The sequence below is a fragment of the Dendropsophus ebraccatus genome, chromosome 1 (genome assembly GCF_027789765.1).
Source record: "Dendropsophus ebraccatus isolate aDenEbr1 chromosome 1, aDenEbr1.pat, whole genome shotgun sequence".
Lineage (NCBI taxonomy): Eukaryota > Metazoa > Chordata > Amphibia > Anura > Hylidae > Dendropsophus > Dendropsophus ebraccatus.
The window spans coordinates 41329736-41345077 of record NC_091454.1 but is presented as its reverse complement, the minus strand read 5'-3'; the positions used below and the strand labels follow the sequence as shown (position 1 = coordinate 41345077).

Here is a 15342-nt window from a genome sequence, read left to right as displayed (position 1 = left end):
AATTGGAAAATTTCCTTATTTTTGTACCCAAATATGTGATAAACTCTGAGGTACAACGCACCGGCATATCAGAACGAAGGGCAACTGATGTCAGTTTCAAAAGATCACTCTTGTCCTTATTAACTCTGAAACCAGCTACACTCCCAAACTCTTCCAAGTACCTAAATACTACATCTATATCTCTATTGGGATTGCTCTAAAACAAGAGGAGGTCATCTGCAAATAGTGTGACACGAAGCTCCTCCCCCCGTACTCGTATCCCAGACCAATCTGGAGCTGCCTGGAGCCTAAGAGATAACGGCTCAACTGCCAGGTTGAAAAGTAAGGGGGAAAGCGGACACCCCTGGCGAGTGCCTTTAAATAAGGGAAAGAAGGGTGACAAAAAACCAGGCATGTGTATTCACGCCTGTGGTGAATGATAAAGATTTCGGATGTAAGAGAGGAAAGCTCCCGAGAAGCCCATCGCCCCCAGCACTTGGAACATCCATCCCCAGCTCACGTTGTCGAAAGCTTTTTCCGCGTCAATAGACACCAGAGCTGCTGGGGATGGATGCTGGCCCGGTCTCATTTTGACCTCGTCCAACACGGCCATAACCTTACGCACATTCATTACTGCGTATCTGCCTTTAACCTCTTAAGGACATAGGACGTACCGGTACGTCCTATGTCCTCATTAGCACTTCTAAGCTTTGAAGTGCCGCGATCCCGGGTGCCGCGTGTAGCCCGGGACCGCCGCTATTAGCGGGCACGGTCCGATCGCCGTGCCCGCTAATTAGCTAATCGGAGGCAGCTGTCAAAGTTGACAGCTGCCTCCGATTACCGGAGGCAACGTTTCCCTGGTGTCTAGTGGGGGAGATCGCTCCTCCGGGACCTTGTCCCGGAGGAGCGATCTCCGTTACTGATGCCGGCCGGGGACGCGTCCAAGATGGCGCCGTCCTCGGCTCGGCACTCGTTTGTTTCCGGCTGCAGCAGCCGAAAGCAAACGAGTGCCGATCTCATGGATCTCTGCAGCATATCTATGCTGCAGAGATCTCTATGAGAGATCAAAGTGTATATACTAGAAGTCCCCCAGGGGGGCTTCTAGTATATGTGTAAAAAAAAAAAAAAACGTGTTGTTAATAGTAAAAATCCCCCTCCCCTAATAAAAGTCTGAATCACCCCCCTTTCCCCAGGTTTTAAATAAAAGTAAACAAATAAATAAATAAATAAACATGTTTGGTATCGCCGTGTGCGTAATCGCCCGAACTATTAATTAATCACATTCCTGATCTCGTACGGTAAACGGCGTCAGCGCAAAAAAATCCCAAAGTGCAAAATTGCGCATTTTTGGTCGCATCAAATCCAGAAAAAATGTAATAAAAAGCGATCAAAAAGTCGTATATGCGCAATCAAGGTACCAATAGAAAGATCACATCATGGCGCAAAAAATGACACCTCGCACAGCCCCATAGACCAAAGGATAAAAGCGCTATAAGCCTGGGAATGGAGCGATTTTAAGGAATGTATATTGGTTAACAACGGTTTGAATTTTTTACAGGCCATCAGATACAATATAAGTTATACATGTTACATATCGTTTTAATCGTAACGACTTGAGGAACATGCATAACAAGTCAGTTTTACCCCAGGGCGAATGGCGTAAAAACACATTTCCCCCAAATAAAAGAAATGCGTTTTTTTTTTTCAATTTCACCACACTTTGAATTTTTTTCTGGTTTCGCAGTGTACTTTATGCAAAAATTCAGCCTGTAATTGCAAAGTACAATTAGTGACGCAAGAAATAAGGGGTCATGTGGGTTTCTAGGTGGAAAAATGCAAGTGCTATGACCTTTTAAACACAAGGAGGAAAAACCGAAAACGTAAAAACGAAAATGGGCCATGTCCTTAAAGGGTTAATAAAGCTGACTTGGGCAGAAGAAATGAGTGATGGCATGAGTACCGCCAACCGGTCAGCCATTATTTTAGAGACTTTTTTGATATCTCGGTTCAGTAACAAAATTGGCATATATGAATTTGGGTTGGAAGGATCTTTTCCAGGTTTTAACAAGACTTTGATGTAGGCCGTGTTGGAGGAGGCCGGAATATGTGCATCCCCTAAATAAGTGTTATAAAGGGATTGTAAAGTAGGGGAGATTTAAGGTCCCAAGATTTTATAGAAATCTCTCAAGACACATTGACACATTGACCCCTATAAATTTAAATACGCAAAAAAGGGTCTGTGGATCCTCAGTTGCGAGTCTCAAAACACAGGAATAGCCAGATTTCCCTAGCCTGCTGCCAAGTTAGACCTTTACACAAAAGTGGCCACCCTGGTGTTTCCCTATTTATTTTCCAATACTCACAACCGAGTAGGACTTAAGGGGCTACCTATCAGGGTGGTTTGGTGTCCTTCCCATCTGGAGGCACCCCTCGGCAACAGGCTAGGGATATCTGGCTATTCCCATGTTTTGAGACTCGCATAGGGGCAATGTGTCAGTAGAGACTTTTGAGTGAGTACTTCATTGGATTTTTTTCACAGATTTTCCTGAGCTCAGTGATTGTTCTCTTTTGTTGGTCTATTTTTCACTGCCCCCGCTAGCCAGAACCATTATTAATAAAATGTTGCATATTGCAGGCCTTGCTAATAAATTAACCAGAGGCAGGGAGTAGTGTAAATAAATTAAGAAGACCCACTCACCCAAGCACTGCTGCAGCTTCGGAGATGAAAGAGCAGACAAAGCCAAAAAAAAACTGTTTAGGAATGTAAGTGGATCATTGGAGGTGTGCTTTACATAAAGGAAAAGAATTACATCTGTACACTAATTGTGAGTTAATAAAGCCATTCCAATATTGTCTCCAGTTTCCAGTCAACTGATTTATGAGTACTTTTCCCGAGTTGCAATGAATAGAGGTAAAGGCTTCAGTGGAATTCAATTATATTTAATTGTACACAACATTTAATCTTGCACAATGTATAAAAAAAATTAATTATGGTTTTCTTTTAATTTTGGGAGTCAGTAGCTGCATACAAATTTATAATTAAGTTCTTTTATGGCCATTGACTAGACAGCTCTGTAGAAAGACTGTTGCAAGAAAGTTTATGTTTCATGTTAAACATTCACCAATTTATAGAGTTTGGGGACAATTGCGAATTTTATATGCTGAGACAAAAACCATTTTGCCTGCAGTTCAGGCTACGGCAACAGAACCAGATGGACAATTAACCCAGTCTGTTTTGTCTGTGAATTGTTGTTCCACGTGTACAGCAGTTGATTGTTTCTGTTGAAGACTAATGTACCCTTTATTATGCTCTGGGAAAAAAAAAAAAAAAAACAGTTTATATGGAGCTTTGGTAGTTTGCAATTAACATGGAAATGATTGGTGTTTTACAATACTGATGACTGCCAACTGTTAGTACAAGGGTGGATTATGGTGCTATTAAATTAAATACCAGTTGTTTTAATTTATGAATATATGTCCTTGGAAAACAATGGCTAAGAAACAAAAATGTAATTAAATTGTGTGAAGTTAATGGAAAAAAAATAGTAGTGTATGGCTATGTTCACACAATGTGTTTTCAGCTCACTTTAAAATGACGTCAGTCATTTTGATTCTAAAATAACGAACATAATATATCTGTCTGGCAATGACCGCTATAGGTACATTATTCTAGTTTGGATTACTAATTGGCCTTTGGGTGTGTCTTAATTGAAAAGTCCATTGAATTTAATAGTAAAAACAGAGAAAAACGGTCACAAAAGAAAAACTGTGTGTGAACAACTAATAAAAAAATATCTGCTGTTTTCAAAAGACGTCTGAAAATAATAATTATGATCATTATTTTGATGTCTGCGATAAAAACGTCTGTTATTCAATACATTGTGTGCATTGGACGTCTGTCTTTCCATTGACTTCAATGTATTGCACTGCAGTCAGTTAAATTGCGGCAATAACAGACCTTTTTTAAATAGCAAAAGCGGCCGCCTTTTCTCTATTTTTGATGTTGTTTGAACATAGCCTATGCATGCATTAGTTCTCTTGCATTATTTTACATTTTACTTTCTTGCAAAGCAACATAAATCCTATGGACACATTTTTATATTTGTTTTGTACTAAACTTTGTTAACTTCTGTTCTACACCCTTCTGCACTGTCCTTCTATCAGTAAATCCATCAGAAAAGCTATTTTGACTTTTTTTTTTATTCTTATAAATCATCTACTCTCCTTAAGTAGGGCTAAAAAAGTGGAAAGGGCGCCATAGGGTGATAACGTAAACAACAGATTGTAGGTCGAACAAGCTGATAATAAAACTGCTCACCTGATGGTGTTGTGCTAAGAACACGACACCTGTATGCATGTATCAGTGAAGAGAGAGGTAGTAGCCGTAGCAGCCAGGCTCCAAGGGTAGATGCCGAGATCCCAAGCTAGGAGATCAGGGAATGGAGAATGGTAGATGAAGTGTCGGATCCTCGGGGTAGGCGGGGACCACAGGAGCCAGAATGACGGCGCTTCACGGCTTCAGGTTTAATGAAGTAAAACGATGAATTTTAATGGTCTCATAAACAACGCGTTTCGAGGCATAAATTGCCCCTTTGTCAAGTAGGAGAGAAGTTGATGTCTCTCCTACTTGACAAAGGGGCAATTTATGCCTCGAAACGCGTTGTTTATGAGACCATTAAAATTCATCGTTTTACTTCATTAAACCTGAAGCCGTGAAGCGCCGTCATTCTGGCTCCTGTGGTCCCCGCCTACCCCGAGGATCCGACACTTCATCTACTACTCTCCTTAAGGAACTTTAAAGCTGGTTTACCATATCAGTGCTGAGTTTTTAAAGTGTTCATAAATAAACTTATTGTTGTATTATTATTATTATTATTAATATTATTATTATTATTATTATTATTATTATTATTAATAATAATAATAATAATAATAATAATAATAATAATAATAATAATAATAATAATAATAATGAAAGAAGAATATAAGTAATTAAAGGATTAACAGTCCAGTGAAGGGACTGGCTGACTGTCTAATGTGCATGGAAGCCTTCTGACTTCCTTCAAACATAATTAGAAATGTTGTTAGATCTCTCTCTTCTTCCAATTGGAAAAACCTATTCACTTGGCTGATTGGAGTGTGCATTTGTATGGGGGATTGGGATGAATAACAATCAACAGACCTCTATATTTAGAGAAAGCCTGCTGTGATCAGAACCTATATAAGCAAAAAGAAACCACCACATTTATTGCACTGTGTCTTAAGCTGCCAGGTGCTAGTCCAGACCACAGTAATAATCCAAATGTAGATACAAACTTAACTTAGTAGCAATCACTTTTGTATTCTTGTATAAATATGCAAAGTCATGAGAATCACAGAAACATCATAGAAAACACCATTCAAGTGCAAAGAACGACAAGATTCGGTCTTCACGCTTGAGCACAGCCCTCTTAAAAACACGGTGTCCATGGAGGGTCTTACCCTTCACCGACGGGACAGATGTGACATCAGAATATAACAACAATGCAGTGTAAGGCTATGTTCACATTGCCTATAATACCAGCCTTTCTGTGATCTGGCCGGGTCACAGAACGGTCAGTGTTACTGAAGATCATCACGGCCGATACTACAGTACCAGCCTGGTGATCCTAATTTCAGGTGAATTCGGATCCGGGCGCACACGGCGTCCCAATTCACCGCTGCACACAATGGAGTGTGTGGCCGGAGCTGCACGCTCCATTGTGGGAACTGACATGTCTGTGCTGCCGCTATTCAATGAATAGCAGCTGCAGAAAATTAGAGCGTATACTATGTATATACGCTCCGGCCAGGATTCCATTCATTCAAATACAACGTATGTTTAACATAAATCACGGCTGTTGTTGCAAATTTCAAATTTATGCTAAACATATGTTGTGTGGACATGGCCTAAAACTACACAGTCCTGCAGAAATGTATATGTGAGATTGAAAGATACTATAAATAGATATGACGCAATAACCTTTGGGGTCTATGAGGTTTTAATGTAATGTATTGTTTGCCAATTTTACTTTTTGTTTTTAAAGAACAAAAGAATTTTCTAGTTGCCTCTAATCTAGATAATTTTTATCATGTATAAAAAATCATTATGAAGGATTGAATCATCATTACCTCTGGAAAGTAAAAAGAAAAAAAATGGCTGGATAAATTAAGCCACAAATGAATCGGTTTCTCTATTAAATCGTAAAAGCCTTTTACTCCTTTTCCTACTTTTATATACAGTAGTATTTTACTTGTCTTCTTCCCTTTGCTAAATGCTTCATAAACCAGTGAGGATGATCCTGCTGTGCAATGAACTGATGCACACATGTAGAAACACATTTGGAGAGAAAGAAAAAATCAAATGACTTCAATGATTTCATCAGTCGGAAATGGAATAAAATAAAAGAGACTTTACATTTGACCTTAAATTTCTTGCACTTGTTATAAAATAATTTCTCATGTTTTTTGGAATTATAAGTGCAAGTTACATCTCTATGTGTCACTTTATTTTATATTATGAAGATGCCGGCTCTATTTTCTTTAACAGTAAATGCAAGTTATCATTGGCAAAAAAAATAGTGACATGATTTTGATGCAATTGAAATTTTTTTTTTGTTAATATTTAGTTTTGGTGATATCCTCCTTTGCTTTAGTCACATAATGCATTAGAAAAACAATTGTGAGGAGCTAAAAATTAGGTGGTTGACCTATAAGAGCCTTTTTTTTTTAAACTTGAATTAAGCCCCAGTTAGACAGTTTAGAGGATAAGCAGGAAATTGCAAATTCCCATTCTTGATCATACTGAAGGACCAGCATGTGCCCTTTTTCTTCACTATGATAAGTGAGAGTGACTACAACTTTTTTTGCAGTCAATGTGAAAATTTGAAGACATCAAAGTGGATGCACATAGGGCAGTTATCTTGAGGTACAGTAGGTTCTAATGTACAATGGGTTATTGTGCTACGGGCACGGCACCACCAGAAACTAATAAAAATAGCTCATCAGCTGCCTTTCACCGATCCAGGTATTTGGCAAGAAAGTAGTAAATGCAGGATGCCAAAACCAGTCTGTAATCCTTGGGAAAAAAAGCTGGATGTAATAAGTGCTGTGTGGTATGGAAAATTGCCAAGTGTGGCAGCTAATAGAGACTGATTGCAAACTGCTGATTAAAAAAACAAACAAACAAACAAAAACTTTATTATGCAAGATCCCTTCCTTGCTGGGCTGGGCACAGTACGCTAAGCACAGCGAGTAGTGGACAGTAGCGATCTATAAAGATGGCTACTTGAAGTCTGACCCTCAGGCGATAAAGTGGGGATACACAGTAGGCGAGCAGAACACCCCTTCTACAGACAGCTTTTACTAATAAGCTTGTAAAGTGAGAGAAAAAAACATCCTAATTGACCTTTTTATTAAAAACAGAAGAAAAAAAAATATGCCTTTCATTGTTGTAGTACACCAAATCCAATATAGTCCTCATAGCTCTTCCATGCTGTGCTACTTGCTGCCACATGTGGTCTTAAACTGCAGGTGGGACCTGGACATGCCTAGCTGGCTAGCGTGGATGAGAAGACCACCAATGAAGTGCTGAAAGTCTGTGTTCCCACATTGTGTTTGTGGAAACACAACCCAACACTTAACTCTTCTTGCCCCTAGGGTGTAAGCACTCAAAGTGCCTAGGGAGCATGAACAGGCAAGACAAATACAGGCATGTGGGATAGGCAGTGGTAGGTATTGAGGCAGGTCAATAGGAATCTGCCTCAGTAACCTACTGATATCGGCTTTAGTCGTAATTTAACAGTGTTTGTCTTCAGAAAATCAGCCAGGCCACTGCCGAAAATCCCATTAAGGCCAGGTTCACACAAGGTATGACAGAAGACATTCTGTAGAAAAAAAGGGAAATTTGGCAGCACATCTGTGACTCTGTTCACACTGCAGGTTGCATGCTGCTTGTGGATTTAGTAAAGACAAAAAAACAGAAGGTGCAACAGCAACCCACAGGTGCAAGGGCTTATCGTATATACTTCTCCCAGCGTACACACGATAAACACCTGCTCTGCAGATATTAAAAAGTGAGGATCTTAGTGAACTATTTGATCAGAGTGTACGATGTCACCAATGTAAAGGAGTCCTAAGAGACGTGGTCCCTACTCTAGCATTTTCACACTAGCAATGGCCTCTCCTTGGCTGAATAAGCCTTCAACTGGGCAGATAGGAGCCAAATGACCTCTTTTTATAGCACCCTTGGGACATGGGTGAAGTGCAAGCCAACAGGAGGTAGCCACACACCCCACATGTAAGAGAAAAAAAGGGAAACATTGGCAGCACATCTATGACTCTGTTCACACTGCAGGTTGCATGCTGCAATAGTACAGGTGATTTAAAAAACTTTGTAATTGGGCTTATTAGCCCAAAAATGCATTTTTATCATGAAAAAGCAGTTTGAAGCTCTCCCCCCTGTCTTCATCATTGTGTATAGAGTGTATAGAGAGGGGAGGGGTGGAGGGAGATAAGGCACCAAAACAGGACAACAAAGAGCTTATTTACAGCTACATCACCGGCTATCTCCTCTGACAGTCAGCACTGACCTCTCTGACCTCTTAATAGTGCTTTCATGGAGCTCCTGGCTGTGTAATCCTTTGTTCTCTGCTCTCCGCTGCCAACTCATCTCCCTCTTTCCTCCTCCCCCCTCCCCTCTCTGTAGAACAGACAGGGTTGTGTCTGATGAAACAAGACACAATTTCCTGATATTTTGCAGTGAATGGAAAAGAGGAGGGAGGGGGGGGGACCTGGGAAAAGTTTTTTTGAATGCAGATAATGGCATATTTGCCTAATAAACCCAATTACAAAGTTTCTTAAAATCACTTGTACTATTGATTTCTGCAAAAAAAACAAACAAAAAAAAAACGACTGTGACAAAAAACAGAAGGTGCAACAGCAACTCACAGATGCTGTTATATGCTCCTCCCAGTGTACACACGATAAATGGTATATACGGTAAGCCCTTGCACCTGTGGGTTGCTGTTGCACCTTCAGTTTTTTTGCCTGTACTTAAGCCACAAGCAGTGTGCAACCTGATTTTTTTACAAAGTCATGGATGTGCTGCCAATTTTTCCCTTTTTTTCTGTTGAATGTGGGGTGTGTGGCTACCTCCTGTTGGCTTGCACTTCACCCATGTCTCAAGGGTGCTATAAAAATAGATCTTTTGGCTCCTATCTGCCCAGTTATAGGCTTACTCGGCCCAGGAGAGGCCATTGCTAGTGTGTCTTTGAGGATACCTTAACGTTGGTGACATGGTACACTCTGTTTGATCAAATAGTTTGCTAAGAGCCTCACTTTTTAATATCTACAGAGCAGGTATTTATCGTGTGTGTACTGGAAGGAGTATATACGGTAAGCCCTTGCACCTGTGGGTTGCTGTTGTACCTTCTGTTTTTTTGATCTGACATTCTGTGACATGGCCGTGTCACTGAGCAGCCGCTGTCAGTGAAGTTCACCTCGGCCGGCATGTCTGTACTGGCCAGATGAACTAATTTTTTTATTTTTTTTTTATTAGAATGCGGGCGCATTCGGTGTGCCAGCATTCCAATTACCCATAGCAGTGAATAGCAGCCGCACAAAACTGATATGTCAGTTTTCTTTGCAGCGGCAAACACTGCAGTCAGGATTCCATAGTAAGTAAATTGATTGGCCACAGTAATTAAATAACGGCCGTTGTTTTAAGCCTGCAACAACGACTGTTGTTTCAAGCCTGCAACAACGACTGTTGTTTAATCAAATAATATGTTGTTTGAACGTGGCCTAAGGGTGCGTTCACACGTTCAGCATCTGCAGCAGATTTGATGGGGCAGATATCAATGTAACTAAATAACTGACAACAGCATTAAATCTGCTCCATCAAATCTGCTGCGGATCCTGTACGTGTGAATGCACCCTAAAAGCTAAATATGTTAGTTAGATTCTTTGGTGCACTGAGGGCCCCCAAGTGCACCACAATTCCCATCTGCCAGCTGCTTCAGGTATACCCCCTCATCCATATCATTTGCCATATCTAAGCACACGCACATGATCTTGCAGCCCAGACAATATATGTCAGAAAGGCAATAAATATGGATGAGGTGGTCAAACCCCCAGTGCAACAGCAATGGCACAACCAATTTTTATAACATAGGCACCTTTGGATTCAGAAAAAACAGCTCTATAGTGGTCCTGCTGATAGATTACCTTTAATACACTTTCAGATCAAATCTGGACAGCTTTTTCTAAGAGACCAACTCTGAATGAAATCCGGTAATATGCCACAAGGCAAATATAGATGGCCATATATTTTAAAATCGGCCATTATAGGTGAAATTAGTAGTATTTTATAATTCCTATTAAAATGTATTACATGGTTCTGCTTTCCAGCCATCACACTAAAAGAACAGGATCCTATATGAGCGATTGCCTAGTATGCTGTTACACTCTAATGGAGCAAATAGAACCTTTAAATATTGATAATTTATTTTTGATTTACTTACGTTTAAAGCAATTCCCCTCTATTCCAGAATGATACTGTAGAAGAACCTTCTTATGTAGTACATATGTAACCAATGAAGCAAAACATTTGCATTTCATTGTAAATCCCTCAAAGGGGCAAGCATGCTTATAAATATAGATGGTAAAAAGGTCAGATCCATTTATCTAGGTATATCCAATACAAATATTCATCTCCAGCTGTCAAAAGAGATAATGTGCTGCATAGATGTTTTTTGTAGAATGTATATTTGACCTCTTTGGGGTGAGTAATGCAGGTTTTCAGTAGAACAATTGATCCCTATAGAAAATCACTGTTAATATGCCACATCATTTTTCCATCATAATGAAAAAAAAAATGAAAGAAACTGGAGCATGCCCTGTATTACTCCATCTATAGTTTCTCATCACTTTTTCATATAAAAAGTATTAGTGTATCTAATAGTATAGCCATAACCTGACAGAGTTTATACCTTATGCTTTTTTTAGATTTTTAAAAGGTTGGTTATGTAGTAAAAAATGTAAAGAAATGCATTCTGAGGCTATGTTCCCATTTTGCAAGAGACCGGCCATTTCATGACCCAGCCGGGTCACTAGATGGCCTGTATTTGAGAAGATCATCCCGACCGGTACTGCTTCGTGCCGCTGAATTCTCCACTGCTCACAGTGGAGCATGCGGCTCCATTGTGACCACTGACAGACTTTTCTGCGGCCACTATTCAATGAATAGCAGCCACAGAAAACTGACAAGTTAGTTTCTCACGGCGCCGCTACGGATCCCAGTAAGAGTGTAAACTATGTGTATACACTCCCGCCAGGATTCCATAGAGGGCAGCACAATGTAAGGTTCGTATAGATCACGGTCGTTGTTTTAAATCGGCAACAACTGCCTGAGGCTATGTTTATTTTCATAAAACTATGGCCGTTGTTGCCGATTGCAACAATGGCCATGGTTAATACGAATATATACGTAACATTGCAGCCTATGGAATCCCGGCCTGAGTGTATACACATAGTATACACTCCGGCCAGGATCCCTAGCGGCGCCGTGAAAAATTTCAGTTTTCTGTGGCCGCTATTCATTGAATAGCGCCCACAGAAACCCCTGTCAGTGCACACTGTGGAGCAAGCATTCCACAGTGTGCTGTGGGGAGTTCTGATGCCGTGCGCAAGGATGCGCCCGCATCAGAACTCTGCGGTGCTAAAGATCATCTGGCCGGTACTGCAGTACTGGCCGGGATGATCTTTTCTGAGACCGGAACAGAACGGACGCTCTCTTACATTGTATGAACATAGCCTGAGACTGCAATAAGGGCACTTCCGCGTGGTGTTGTTTTATTACAACAATTCTCTGTATAGCCAAAGCCTTTGACAATAGACATTGCCATTATCTATAGGAACAAAAAACTAAATTCTACTTCTCAGTAAATAATTCTAGAAATGTAGGTATAGCTAATACTGCAGCATGTAGGTCTGCAAATGAGAACAGAATGTGATATTTGACAGATAAAGCGTCTTCTTTTCCTTTAGAGGAGACTTACAGAGGACATAGCCATGATTTGAGCATATCATTGGTTTGAAATTAATTACATCTCTAAGGTGAGATAGGGAAAGGACAAGGACGCAGAGTAAGAGGCAAGCCCCTGGCAGTCTATGCAGCAGAAACAGTACACCAGAACATACTTATTATCAAGAGGAAGGAATTTCATTATATGCTAGAGCTAGCATCACTGGACAGAGATTTTTTGGAGAGATCTGAGGATTTTACATCAGAGACTTTAACTAGAAAAGATTTAAAATGTGAAAATAGATTTTTATTAAAGCAAAACTGCTAACAAAACTTAGAAAAAATCAGCTTTACTCCAAGCCAAAGGAATTTAAGATGGTCCCAAATATTACCTTATCTGAACTCCACTATCCAGGGATTTCCTGATGTCTTCTACTGTAATAGAAACTAAACTGCACCATCAGTAGCAGGAGCAACTTGGCAAAGGGATAAAACAGCTAATTTGTTGGTAGTTAGTAAATGTTTTGTGCTACCTGCTAAAATGCTTAAAGCGAATGTACCATCAAATAATAAAATCAATTCTCCTCCTCTACCTGATCAGCGCCACCTGATTAAAGTTCATTAGACCGTTTTGGTGCGCTGGGGCGGGACTATGGGAAAATAACAGACGGTTAGAGTCAGGGCTGTGCAGTAGGTAAGCCGCAGCTCTAGCTCCAACTCCTGAAATTTATCAGGGACTGACTCTGACTCCAGCCCCTTCATAAATGGCCAGTCAGACACCAGGGGAGTTATTTATTATACTGGTGTAATGTAGAACTGGCTCGGCAGTTTCTTCCTAATGTCCTACATGTCCTGGGATGACTTCTGAGTGATTAAGGAAAGATATAAAGCAAATTCCCCTCTTTGTGTGTGTGTAGTGGATGCAGCCAGTCTCCAGCCTCCTTGTCCTGAACAACTCAAACTAGACTAGATGGAGCAGGTGGTCTTTTCCTGCTGACAATTTTCTATCTTTCTAACTAAATATTCCATATACAAAGAAAAATTTGCCAGATACCTGTGATAGAGATATAGAGAGGTCAGACACAGGCCCAGATTTATCAGCTCTCTGTCAGTGTCTGTGCTCATTAATCATGGCAGCCCCACAAGAACTACCAGCTCAGCCAGTTTCCTCAGCTGTTTTTTGCCTTACTCACTGATTGGCTGAGTGGATATTTAGTGGCGCCATGACATCACAGGATCAGGGACCAGGTGGAGGACCATGAGACGTGATGCTGCAAAATAAATGCCATGTGTGTACACAGCCTCAACTTTATCTTAACATTTAATTGTTAGCTTTATAAACAAATAAGTATTAGGGTGCGTTCACATGTACAGGATCTGCAGCAGATTTGAAGTTGCAGATTAAGAGCAAATCTGCAGCTTTAAATCAGTGCCATCAAATCTGCTGTGGATCCTGTAGGTGTGAACGCACCCTTAATACTTATTCATAATAATGAATCTCTGTTCATTCTGCAAAACCTCAATGCTATGTTAATGTATTCCTGTCTGCAACTAGCTCCTACTAGTGGCCAATATTTGATAAGGACCATGTGCAATATTAGCAAGGTATTCTGAGCACCATTTGAAAAAAAGTAAAGCAATTGAAACTGTCTGTTGAAACTGATTATTTAATAATATGCACCATTTAAGCCATATAATAATCCATTTATTTCTGTACTTATTGAATTGTGTTTTATAAGCAATTGCTAGAAGCTGGAGATCTGTAGGAGGGAAAAAAGATTGAGAATTCTGCGATGCATGCAATGATTTTGCTGACAAGTAATATTTCACCTTTGCCTATATACTTCTAACACTCATTTACTCATTATGGTCAGTGAGCTGTAGCAGTGTATTCACTCCCAATGTCCAGTCAGCTCTGCATGCAACTGATAGAATTATATTTGTGTATAAAGGTTAAATGATCAGGTTGTTGTCAGAAATTATAGATAGATAGATAGATAGATAGATAGATAGATAGATAGATAGATAGATAGATAGAAGATAGATAGATAGATAGATAAAAAGATGAAAGTATAATGTCACTGCAAGAGAATGCCCTGCCCTAAATAATTCTATCATGTATTATTTATAGTGATGAAAATCTTAGCACATCTGATTTGTATACTGCACTTGCGTTTTTACTTGTCATCTCATCCTCTGCTTAATGGGAACAAGTTTAGTAGGGCACATGGATCATTCTTGGCATATACTAAATAGAATAAAAAATAACAGACCTCTTAAAGGGTTATTCCATTTAAAATAATTAGCCCAGTAATCAATTGTAATTACCAGTCTTTACATCTTTGCAATAGGTTGTAATAATGTCCTCTGCACCGTTCCTGTGTTTCTATATGACACTCACCTCCTCAAGATTCCTTTGGCGGGGTGTCCACTCGCTGTTTTCTCACCTCCTCCTCCCATCGGAGATGGGGATCACGTGTCCTCAGTCTCTGCAGTGGCTCGGATTAGCACATACAGTCCTGGCTATTGCGGAGATGTAGAACATATAATCAAATAACATCACTGCTCTGGGATGGTTTATGGCCAGTCTTTCACCATAGACAACAGACAGTCCATCCAGCTAACCCAGTGAGTGCACGACCAGAGGATATCCCAGTCCTCAAAATCGTATGAACAAAAAAAAAGAAAAAGAAGGTTGGCATGTCCCGAGATTCTGTACTCATAGTACAAAAGGTCACAAGCAAGGACACGAACAAATGCGCCATTTAGATCATGCATTTGTTCATGTCCTTGATTATGACTTTTTGTACCATCAGATTTTAACACATTGGAATAAAGTACAGAATTTTTATCTTCTGTTTCCTTTTTTTAGTATTTCACCATAGCCCTGATCCCACACATGCACCCTCTGTCTTCTGTTGTGTTAGATAGCAAAACTAAGCGTCAAACTCACACAGACAATTTACATATAGTACAAGGGCTTAGGTGAAGGTGGTGCAAGGCATGCCAGGAGATGTAGTTTCCCAGCTGGCGCAATCTTTAATATAGTCCTGGATATATTAAAACTTAAAGCAGAGGAACAGAGAGTGGGAGAGGTAGCAAAAAAAGAGGGCTTATTTTTAAAAGGGCATGGGTGAAATAGCCCTTAAATCATTGAGTTTATTTGTATCCTTTAGACACAGGTATAAAATCTAATTCCTTCAGAAACATCTATGAGAGAATGGATTGTTCTAAAGAACTCACTGAATACCAGCATGTTACCCTTAAAGGATGCCACCATTGCAACTGTAATTGTAAGTCAGTCCATTAAGTTTTTCCCC

At 40.0% G+C, this 15342-nt stretch overlaps 1 protein-coding gene and 1 long non-coding RNA gene across 2 annotated transcripts in view; one reads left to right on the top strand and one right to left on the bottom strand.

The window, feature by feature from the left end:
- Nucleotides 1-14649, bottom strand: part of LOC138773693 (uncharacterized) — a 56173-nt gene extending 41524 nt beyond the window's left edge. The window contains exon 1 of the long non-coding RNA XR_011360210.1: nt 14424-14649. This is a non-coding gene — a long non-coding RNA (uncharacterized lncRNA). The remainder of the gene's footprint in view (nt 1-14423) is intronic.
- LOC138782175 (follistatin-related protein 4-like) overlaps nt 1-15342 on the top strand; it is a 584758-nt gene that overhangs the window by 102596 nt on the left and 466820 nt on the right. The gene's annotated exons all lie outside the window — the stretch shown is intronic.